Source organism: Oncorhynchus masou, unplaced genomic scaffold (assembly GCF_036934945.1).
Source record: "Oncorhynchus masou masou isolate Uvic2021 unplaced genomic scaffold, UVic_Omas_1.1 unplaced_scaffold_2129, whole genome shotgun sequence".
Lineage (NCBI taxonomy): Eukaryota > Metazoa > Chordata > Actinopteri > Salmoniformes > Salmonidae > Oncorhynchus > Oncorhynchus masou.
This window is the reverse complement of record NW_027008607.1, coordinates 73,766-84,972: the sequence shown is the minus strand read 5'-3', so window position 1 is coordinate 84,972 and position 11,207 is coordinate 73,766. Positions and strand designations below refer to the sequence as shown.

Below are 11,207 nucleotides of genomic sequence, written 5' to 3'. Positions count from 1 at the left end.
GCACCCCCTGGTGGCTGTGTGTCTGTTTTTTAGCCGGGGGCTCATTTCTCCCTATATCAGCATCTCCCCTTCTCTCCTCTTCCTCTCCCTCTTTCACTCTCTGCAGGAGATGCTAGACTGACAGACACTCATCCTCTCTGTCTGTCTGTCTGTCTCCCTCACCAGGATAAGGTTTACTGTAGATAGGTAGGGCAGAGATGGAACATGTTTTTTTGTGTGTCTATCACTGTTGTTTCATACAACTGTCTGGTTACAGGTGTCCGTGGTGTATGGTGTATGGTGTATGGTGTATCTCTTAATTACTAGCGTTTCTTTGTTCATGTCATTCTATTTAGTCAGTGTTCTGTCTGTACGATCTTGCTTTGATCTCTCTCTTCCAGGTGACGGACTTTCCCAGTCCTCGACCTTGTCTCTATCCAGGTGATGTGCCTCTGTGGCTGGCTGTGGCTGCTCTGCTGCCTCCCTATCCCTGGGTATGTCTGGGGTCAGTCTGGAGGTGGAGGGGGGGCCTGTCGGCTGATGGCTAACCCCATCTCGGGCAGTGTTTATCGGGCAGGAGATGTGGTCATTGGAGGCCTGTTCCCCGTCCATGTGGAAGCCCCTCTACCAGAGCAGGAGTTCCGGAGTATTGAGGGAAATGTGACATGCACAATGTACGCAACTCCCAAGTGATGTGTGATGACAGCTTTGTGTCATTGTTTTCACGTGTAAAATGTTTTCATTTACCTCCTCTCTACCTGTCTCTTCCCTTCCTCCATCTGTCAGGTTCAACCAGCGTGCTTACCGCTGGCTCCAGACTATGATCTTTGCGGTGGAGGAGATTAACCGCGACCCAGCCCTCCTTCCTAACCTCACCCTGGGGTTCCTGGCTGCTGACACATGCCTGGCAGAGGGAACCACTCTGGGGGCAGCCCTAGCCATGGTGACCGGCCAGGATGCCTCTGTGGCAGGAACAGAGTGTGGAGCAACCCCTGAGGTGCCCGTGATCATCGGTGATGCCCGCTCCTCAGCCTCCATCGTGGTGGCACAGACCCTCGGGCCCTTTGATTTACCCATGGTGAGGCATGGGGTTGGATTACAGACTGGGATGGAAAGAGATAACGACTCTCTTACAGATTACATTCAAATATCTATCTAAATGACTCTCTTACAGATTACACTCAAATATATATCTAAATGACTTTCTTACAGATTACACTCAAATATATTTCTAGATAACACTTACACATTCAATTAAATATCTATCTTGATGACTCTATGTTCACGTTTCCTCTCTTTCTACTCTGAGTGTTACAAATTCTTATTCTCCCTGACTCTCTCTCTCTCTCTGTTCTCTCCCAGGTGAGTTATTTTGCCTCCTGTGCCTGTTTGAGTGACAACTGGAGGTACCCATCGTTCTTCCGTACGATACCCAGTGATGCCTTCCAGGCTCGGGGCATGGCCAGGCTGCTGCATCAGCTGGGCTGGGAGTGGGTGGGGCTGGTGTCAGGGGATGATGACTATGGAAAGTTTGGGGTTCAGATGCTTCTCCAAGATCTCCAAGGATCTGGGGTTTGTGTCGCCTACGCAGAGGTCATCCCCAAGGTACGACCTCACTCTGATGATTTCTGTCTCTCTTTAACTCTGCTTCGCCCACTCTCCATGAATATAAAATAGAAACACTCTCTCTGATTTTCTCTGACTCTCTTCCTCTCTCCCACTGATGGTCATCCCCAAGGTACCATCTCAGAGACGGATGAAGTACATCGTGGACACAATCAGAGGATCTACTGCCAGAGTGGTGGTGACCTTCGCCATCGCTCAGGATGCACGGGTAATCAGTTACTGCTCAGAGTATTGTTAAGTATTTGTTACACAACTGTAGCAGAGTGTTTTTGTCCTACCATATCTTGATGCCCTTTATAGACAAGTATTTTCTTATTGATAATCATGTACTTCAACCTGACTATCTTGATCTTTTTAACCGTCTCATTCTTCAGGCCCTGATGGAAGAGGTTGTCCGTCAGAACATAACAGACAGGCAGTGGATCGCCTCGGAAGCCTGGGTCACCTACTCTACTCTCTCTTCCCCCAAAAACCTGCCCTCTCTTGCCGGGACTATTGGATTTGCCCTGAAGAAAGCTGTCATTCCCAGCCTGGGGCCTTTCCTAACCCGCCTCCGTCCTGATGGGGAAAACCAGAACTCTGACCCCTTCCTGAGGGAATTGTGGGAGGAGATTTTTGCGTGTTCCCTGGGGATTGACCTCAGCATGACCCCGTTGTCCCGGCGACAGTGTACTGGTTCAGAGGTCATAGGTGAGGGAAAGTTTACAACTAATGCTCTGTTTTGTGTGTCCTGATCCATTCCCGATGTTGTCTCAGTAAAATAAAGTGTCAATCCTAGGTGAGGGGGAGAGCCAGTATGCTGACGTGTCTCAGCTGAGAGCCAGCTACAATGTGTACAAGGCTGTGTACGCCATCGCCCACGCCATTCAGGACATGGTGGCCTGTTCACCAGGGAGGGACCCTTTAATAGTGGACAGTGCCCTGACATCAGGAAGCTTCAGCCCAGCCAGGTGACAATACCATGTTGATCTGTTTTCAGGTTAACAACTCTAACGTTTCCAGTCAGGATACAATGGACACACTTTATAAGTGTTGAGCACTAAAATCCCTGAGCCACCACTGGTTCTAACTCTAAATCCTGTTCCAATAAACCTTTTGTCTTTGAGATTGCTCATTATCTGAGGAGAGTGAACTTCAGTACTCCTGTGGGGATTTGATCCACTTCGACATGAATGGTGATCCGCCTGCCTCTTATGACATCATCAACTGGCATGTGACCCACGAGGGGACGGCAGAGTTTGTCCAGGTCGGCCATTTTCTGTCTTCAGTCGGAGGGACGACCAGTTTCACATCAATATGGAGAAGGTGGTGTGGGGAGGAGGCAGCGGAGATGAGGTGAGTACCACTTAGCTGGGTTTCTCTGGGGCAGAGAGGAGTGTGTGTGTGTGTGTGTGTGTGTGTGTGTGTGTGTGTGTGTGTGTGTGTGTGTGTGTGTGTGTGTGTGTGTGTGTGTGTGTGTGTGTGTGTGTGTGTGTGTGTGTGTGTGTGAGAAAGAAACTTGTTTAGTTTCTCACCCTGAGGCAGACATACAGCAAAGAGAAAGACAGGAAAAAAACAAATAACACATGAATGTTCAGTCAGGAAGCTCTGTCAACAATATGATACTGAATGTTAGTTCAGTCAGGAAGCTCTGTCAACAATATGATACTGAATGTTAGTTCAGACAGGAAGCTCTGTTAACAATATGATACTGAATGTTAGTTCAGTCAGGAAGCTCTGTTAACAATATGATACTGAATGTTAGTTCAGTCAGGAAGCTCTGTCAACAGTATGATACTGAATTTTAGTTCAGACAGGAAGCTCTGTCAACAATATGATACTGAATGTTAGTTCAGACAGGACGCTCTGTCAACAATATGATACTGAATGTTAGGTCAGACAGGAAGCTCTGTCAACAATATGATACTGAATGTTAGTTCAGTCAGGAAGCTCTGTCAACAATATGATACTGAATGTTAGTTCAGTCAGGAAGCTCTGTCAACAATATGATACTGAATGTTAGTTCAGTCAGGAAGCTCTGTCAACAATATGATACTGAATGTTAGTTCAGACAGGAAGCTCTGTCAACAATATGATACTGAATGTTAGTTCAGTCAGGAAGCTCTGTCAACAATATGATACTGAATGTTAGTTCAGTCAGGAAGCTCTGTCAACAATATGATACTGAATGTTAGTTCAGACAGGAAGCTCTGTCATCAACATGATACTGAATGTGAGATATTTGTGTGGTCAGATTCCTCACCTCGTCCCCAGAGGGGCCCAGCAAACCTGCTTCTCTCTGTGTGTGTGTGTGTGTGTGTGTGTGTGTGTGTGTGTGTGTGTGTGTGTGTGTGTGTGTGTGTGTGTGTGTGTGTGTGTGTGTGTGTGTGTGTGTGTGTGTGTGTGTGTGTGTAATAGTGGTGATAATAGTGATGATGATGATGATGACTGCGTCCTCCCCACCGTCTGGTAGGTCCCTGTGTCTATATGCAGTGCTGCCTGTCCCCCTGGTACCAGACATGCGGTACAGAAGGGGAGGCCCGTCTGCTGCTTTGACTGTCTGTCCTGCGCTGAGGGAGAGATCAGCAACACAACAGGTCGTCTATCAACTTTTCTCATTCCAATTCATATTTGACTGGTCCTGATCCTGACTTGTACGGGTCCTGACTGGTCCTGGTTCTGACTGGTCCTGGTTCTGACTGCTCCTGATTCTGACTGGTCCTGGTTCTGACTGCTCCTGATTCTGACTGGTTCTGACTGGTCCTGATTCTGACTGGTCCTGATCTTGACTGGTCCTGATTCTGACTTGTCCTGGTTCTGACTTGTTCTGTCTAGTCCTGACTGGTCCTTATTCTGACTGTCTCTGATTCTGACTGGTCCTGATTCTGAATGGTCCTGATCCTGACTGGTCCTGGTTCTGACTGGTCCTGGTCCTGACTGGTCCGGGTCCTGACTGGTCCGGACTGGTCCTGGTTCTGACTGATTCTGGTTCTGACTGGTCCTGGTCCTGACTGGTCCGGGTCCTGACTGGTCCGGACTGGTCCTGGTTCTGACTGATTCTGATTCTGACTGGTCCGGGTCCTGACTGGTCCTGGTTCTGACTGATTCTGACTGGTCCTGGTTCTGACTGGTCTTGGTTCTGACTGGTCCAGGTCCTGACTGGTCCTGACTGGTTCTGATTCTGACTCTTGCTTTCTGTTCCTTCTCTGTCAGGGTCAGTTGAGTGTATCAGGTGTCCAGAGCGGTTCTGGTCCAACCCAGATCGTACGGCCTGCGTCCCACAGCTGGTGGACTTCCTCTCCTACAGCGACACCATGGGCGTCATCCTGTCCGTCATCTCAGTTTCCGGGGCAACGCTCACAGCTGGTGCCCTGGCCACCTTCTTCTACCACCGCCATACTCCCTGGTGAGTTGAATCATGTGATCATAGAAACACAATGAATAGAACAGGTGTCCCCATTCAAATCAATGATGGCATAATGGATGGACTGGCAGGCATTTTGAGTGTTCCCGATGTCAGGAAGTAAAAGCTGGAAGTGCATTCCATTGCATGAGAGACATCAGTTCGTCCAATTTGTAAGTCGCTCTGGATAAGAGCGTCTGCTAAATGACTTAAATGTAAATGTAAATGTACTGTGTCACATAAGGATGAGATTTATGACGTTACTCTGTCTAAATTATCATTCTCTGTCTCGTTGCAGGTGAAAGCCAACAACTCTGAGCTCAGCTTCCTGCTCCTGCTGTCACTCAAACTCTGCTTCCTGTGTGCACTGGTTTTCATTGGCTGGCCGAAGCCATGGACTTGCATGCTGAGACACACCCTATTCGGTATAAGCTTTGTGTTCTGCATCTCCTGTCTGCTCAGCAGGACTGTGGTGGTGCTGGTGGCCTTCAGGGCCACTCTGCCTGGAGAGAACCTGATGAGATACTTCAGTCCCACCCAGCAGAGGATGGGTATCTCCATCTGCACACTCATCCAGGTGAACATCTAGTTTTTACTATTGGAATGTATTGATTTCCTTCACTGACCGTATTCTGTTGTTATGGTGACTGTGCTTTGTCCTTCCAAACCCCGTTCCCTTCCACAGGTGCTGATCTGTGTGCTGTGGCTGGTCGTAGCTCCACCCCGGCCGGCTAAGAGAGGCGGCAGAGAGGGTCGGGGGCCGAGGGTGGTCCTGGAGTGTGACGTGGGCTCTGTGGTCGGCTTCTCTCTGGTGCTGGGCTACATCGGCTTGCTGGCCTCTCTCTGTCTCCTCTTAGCCTTCCTGGCCAGGAAACTCCCTGACAACTTCAATGAGGCCAAGTTCATCACCTTCAGCATGCTGATCTTCTGTGCTGTATGGATCTCCTTCGTCCCTGCCTACGTCAGCTCTCCTGGGAAGTACACTGTAGCTGTGGAGATCTTTGCCATCTTAGCATCCAGCTTTGGGCTGCTGTTCTGTCTGTTTGCTCCTAAGTGTTTCATCATCCTCCTGAGACCAGAGAGAAACACCAAGAAACACATGATGTCCAAATAGAAACCACCAAGAAACACATGATGTCCAAATAGAAACCACCAAGAAACACATGATGTCCAAATAGAAACCACCAAGAAACACATGATGTCCAATTAGAAACCACCAAGAAACACATGATGTCCAAATAGAAACCACCAAGAAACACATGATGTCCAATTAGAAACCACCAAGAAAAAATATATATATATAAAATATATCCCATTTAGCAGACGCTTTTGTCCAAAGCGACTTACAAGTCGGCTGGGGCCACTACTTTTACATATGGGTGGCCCCAGCGGGAATCGAACCCACGACGATTGGCGTTGCAAGCGCCATGCTCTACCGACTGAGCCACACAGGACCCAAATAGAAATGTCCAAATGTCCGATGTCCAAATAGAAACCACCAAGAAACACATGATGTCCAATTAGAAACCACCAATTAGAAACCACCAAGAAACACATGATGTCCAATTAGAAACCACCAAGAAACACATGATGGACAATTAGAAACCACCAAGAAACACATGATGGACAATTAGAAACCACCAAGAAACACATGATGTCCAATTAGAAACCACCAAGAAACACATGATGTCCAATTAGAAACCACCAAGAAACACATGATGTCCAATTAGAAACCACCAAGAAACACATGATGTCCAATTAGAAACCACCAAGAAACACATGATGTCCAATTAGAAACCACCAAGAAACACATGATGTCCAATTAGAAACCACCAAGAAACACATGATGTCCAATTAGAAACCACCAAGAAACACATGATGGACATTTAGAAACCACCAAGAACCACATGATGTCCAATTAGAAACCACCAAGAAACACGAGGGACAAATGTGAAATAACACATACTCATTTCGTCATTTAAGGATTGTAGAATGTCCATTCTGTTTGAGAGCATACATTTCCTGGTAAACTTTCACCATATTTCCTTGTTAATACCAACAGTTGAAGTCGGAAGTTTACATACACCTTAGCCAAATGCAGTAGGCCTAGTAGGCCTCCTTGCTCACATACACTTTTTCAGTTCTGCCCACAAAAGTACTATAGGAGTGAGGTCAGGGCTTTGCGATGGCCACTCCAATACCTTGACTTTTTTGTTCTTAAGCCATTTTGCCACAACTTTGGAAGTATGCTTGGGTCATTGAAAACTCATTTGTGACCAAGCTTTAACTTCCTGTGCAGTTGTAAACTGGCTTTTTTTCTGGAGGTTTTGGAGCAGTGGCTTCTTCCTTGCCCGATAGGCCTTCAGGTTATGTCGATATAGGACTCATTTTACTGTGGATATAGATACTTTTGTACCTGTTTCCTCCAGCATCTTCACAAGGTCCTTTGCTGTTCTGGGATTCATTTTCACTTTTCACACCAAAGTACGTTCATCTCTAGGAGACCGAACGCGTCTCCTTCCTGAGCTGTATGACGGCTGCGTGGTCCCATGGTGTTTATACTTGCGTACTATTGTTTTTGTAGATGAACGTGGTACCTTCAGGCATTTGGAAATGGATCCCAAGGATGTTCCAGACTTGTCGAGGTCTTGTTTTTCTGAGGTCTGGGCTGATTTCTTTTGATTTTCCCATGATGTCAAGCAAAGAGGCACTGAGTTTGAAGATAGGCCTTGGGCCTTGAAATACATCCACAGGTACACCTCCAATTGACTCAAATGATGTCAATTAGCCTATCAGAAGCTCCTAAAGCTATGACATCCTCTTCTGGAATTTTCCAAGCTGTTTCAAGGCACAGTCAAATGATGTATGTAAACTTCTGACCAGCTGGAATTGTGAATTGTGAATTGTGAATTATAAATTAAATAATCTGTCTGTAAACAATTGTTGGAAAAATTACTTGTGTCATGTACAAAGCATATGTCCTAACCGACTCGCCAAAACTGTAGTTTCTTAACATGAAATTTGTGGAGTTGTTGAAAAAAAATAGTTTTAATAACTCCAACCTAAGTAAACTTCTGACTTTGACTGTTTAGTCATATAATGTGTCAGAATGAAATATGTCTTTATAAACTCAACAATACCATTATCGATTACGTCAACTCATGGTGGAAGAGGTTCCTCCATCATCCAGTGTGTGTGCTTGTCCCTCATCGTACACTAAAATGCAAACAGGCATATTCCACTGTTTGCTTACCCACGGCGGGAACCTCTCCTCTGCCTATATCTCCTTCCTAAAATCAAATCAAAATTAAATTTGTCACATGCTTGTTAAACAACAACCAGTGAAATGCTGACGGGACCTCTTTCATATTATACTGTATTTGGTGAGGAATAAATACACAGTGAAAATAAATAACAACAAGGAGTAGGGCTGTTACGATGTACAACAAGGACCACGGCTGTTGTGATGTACCACAAGGAGTAGGGCTGTTATGCTGTACCACAAGGAGAACAGCCATTATGCTGTACAATAAGGAGTAGGGCTGTTATACTGAACAACAAGGAGTAGGTGTGTTATTTTAGTCAGTTAAGAACAAATTCTTATTTACAATGACCCGCCAAATCCCGGACGACGCTGGGCCAATTGTTCGCCGCCCTATGGGTCTCCCAATCATGGCCGGATGTAATACAGCCTGGATTTCAAACCAGGGACTGTAGTGACGCATCTTGAACTGAGATGCTGTACCTTAGACCGCTGCTCCACTCAGGAGCAGAACAATAAGGAGTTGGGCTGTTATGCTGCATTCAGATTGCTTGAGCAAGATGCTAGACAGCAGACTGGATGTCATTGTTTTCATTGATAGAACGAAGGTGAATGCCGTCAGCCGTCATGGTATTGTCAGGACCCGGTTACGAACCTGGGTCTCCGGAGTGAGAAACAGTCACTTAACCAACTGAGCCACGAATAGTCAGCAGAACACAGAAGATGAGGCAGACACAGCAGTACTTAAGACGGTGTATTTAATAAAGTAAAAAAGGAGAAGTCCTTAAATACAAAAATGGCAAATCCAAAAGGTGGTAGGAATAGCACAAAAAAGCCTCAAGAGATACTCAAAAACAAAAACAGAATTCCACAAGAGCATCCACCGGAATCGACAAGAATACACAGAACACTAGGGCTGGGTGCTAACATACAAACACAGAGCACAGAACTGAGGGAAACTAAGGGTTTAAATACAATCAGGGGAAACGAGGCACAGGTGCAAATAATAATGGGGAACAAGGGAAAAAACATAAGGTCAAAAAGCACAATGGGGGCATCTAGTGACCAAAACCCGGAACAACCCTGGCCAAATCCTGACAGGTATACGGTATTTGCCGCCAGAGTTCAGATAGTTCAGATACTTTCCCATCTTCCCATTGTTTTTACCGGATGTTGATTTATTTTAACCTGAAATAACCATAGTAAAGCATACCGTCCTTCTGGCTTGCTTTTAACTTCACCTTCTTTCTTGCTTTTTTATCAAATTCCATATGACTGTTGAATGACTGTCGAGTCATGGTAACGAGGCTTCTCCAAAACTGTGCTCTGTTGTCGCTGATGGTCATTGGTAGCCTACCGAACTTGCTAATGACCTGGTACTCTATCATCCCTCTAATCACTCTTGACATCATTGCAAAAGCAATTGAAAATCAAATCAAGCACTTCATGAGAGCCCTGGCAATCAGAGTTTGCGTGGAACAGTTGCACATCGAGAGCTCCTCATAGCTGATTGTTCCATTGAATTAAATAATTATTCCTAGAAGCTCATGTTGCGCAACATTTCAATAGGCTGTGCAATTGCATGAGAAAACAGAGTTTTGATGGCCTCTATTAAAAAGAGGAGGATCCCATCAGATATCTATAAGCTAGGACTACTATATTTATTCTTCAACTTTTCTAATGTTAAGCACATTGCTACTCTTTAAAACCGGAGTAGCCCACCTGGCTGGCATGAAAATGAACCGCAGGAAAAGCCTCCTCCATTCTCTATTCAAGGGCAAAGGCCTACGGATAATGTGTACTATTTTCCGCTGCCACTGTTCGACGTTGAAAATCAAAACTAATTTCACACATATTATTTAGTTTACACTACCAATCAAAAGTTTGAGGTCACTTAGAAATGTCCTTGTTTTTGAAAGAAAATCACTTTTTTTGGTCCTTAAAAATAGAAATAGATCAGAAATACAGTGTAGACATTGTTAATGTTGTAAATTACTATTGTAGCTGGAAACGGCAGATTTATGGAATATCTACATAGGCGTACAGGGGCCCATTATAAGCAACCATCACTCCTGTGTCCCAATGGCACCTTGTGTAAAGTAATCCAAGTTTATCATTTTAAAAGGCTAATTGATCATTGGAAAACCCTTCTGCAGTTATGTTAGCACAGCTGAAAACTGTTGTTCTGATTAAAGAATCAAACAAAGTAGTGAATAAGGGTATGTGCTACGTACGCCTCTTGGAGGAGGGAACGCAACACCCTGCTACATCTCAACTCCCCGTGGAGTGAAAAAAAGTGTGATCGTAGGTGCGGGGGAAGGACGACAGAGGCTAGGAAAAATACCGATTACAGGGAATTTATTATTCCTACACTTCGTAATGTGGACGGAACCAAAGCAAATAAAGTAAAAGTTAACGAATCCCCTCTCCTACATCACCTGCCTTCCCACTACTAACCTAACCTTTAGCACCACCTGGTGGGCTAACCAAGATACAGGTGGTGGTCTGCCCAGGTCTTACCTAACCTCACCACCTGGTGTGCTAACCAAGATACAGGTGGTGGTCCGCCCAGGTCTTACCTAACCTCACCACCTGGTGGGCTAACCAAGATACAGGCGGTGGTCTGCCCAGGTCTTACCTAACCTCACCACCTGGTGTGCTAACCAAGATACAGGTGGTGGTCCGCCCAGGTCTTACCTAACCTCACCACCTGGTGTGCTAACCAAGATACAGGTGGTGGTCCGCCGAGGTCTTACCTAACCTCACCACCTGGTGGGCTAACCAAGATACAGGCGGTGGTCCTCCCAGGTCTTACCTAACCTCACCACCTGGTGGGCTAACCAAGATACAGGTGGTGGTCCGCCGAGGTCTTACCTAACCTCACCACCTGGTGTGCTAACCAAAATACAGGTGGTGGTCTGCCCAGGTCTTACCTAACCTCACCACCTGGTGGGCTAA

General features: G+C 45.9%; 1 pseudogene; it reads left to right on the top strand.

The window, feature by feature from the left end:
• Positions 1 to 423: 423 nt before the first annotated feature.
• LOC135532951 (extracellular calcium-sensing receptor-like) lies at positions 424 to 6,101 on the top strand (annotated as a pseudogene).
• The last annotated feature ends 5,106 nt before the right edge of the window (positions 6,102 to 11,207 follow it).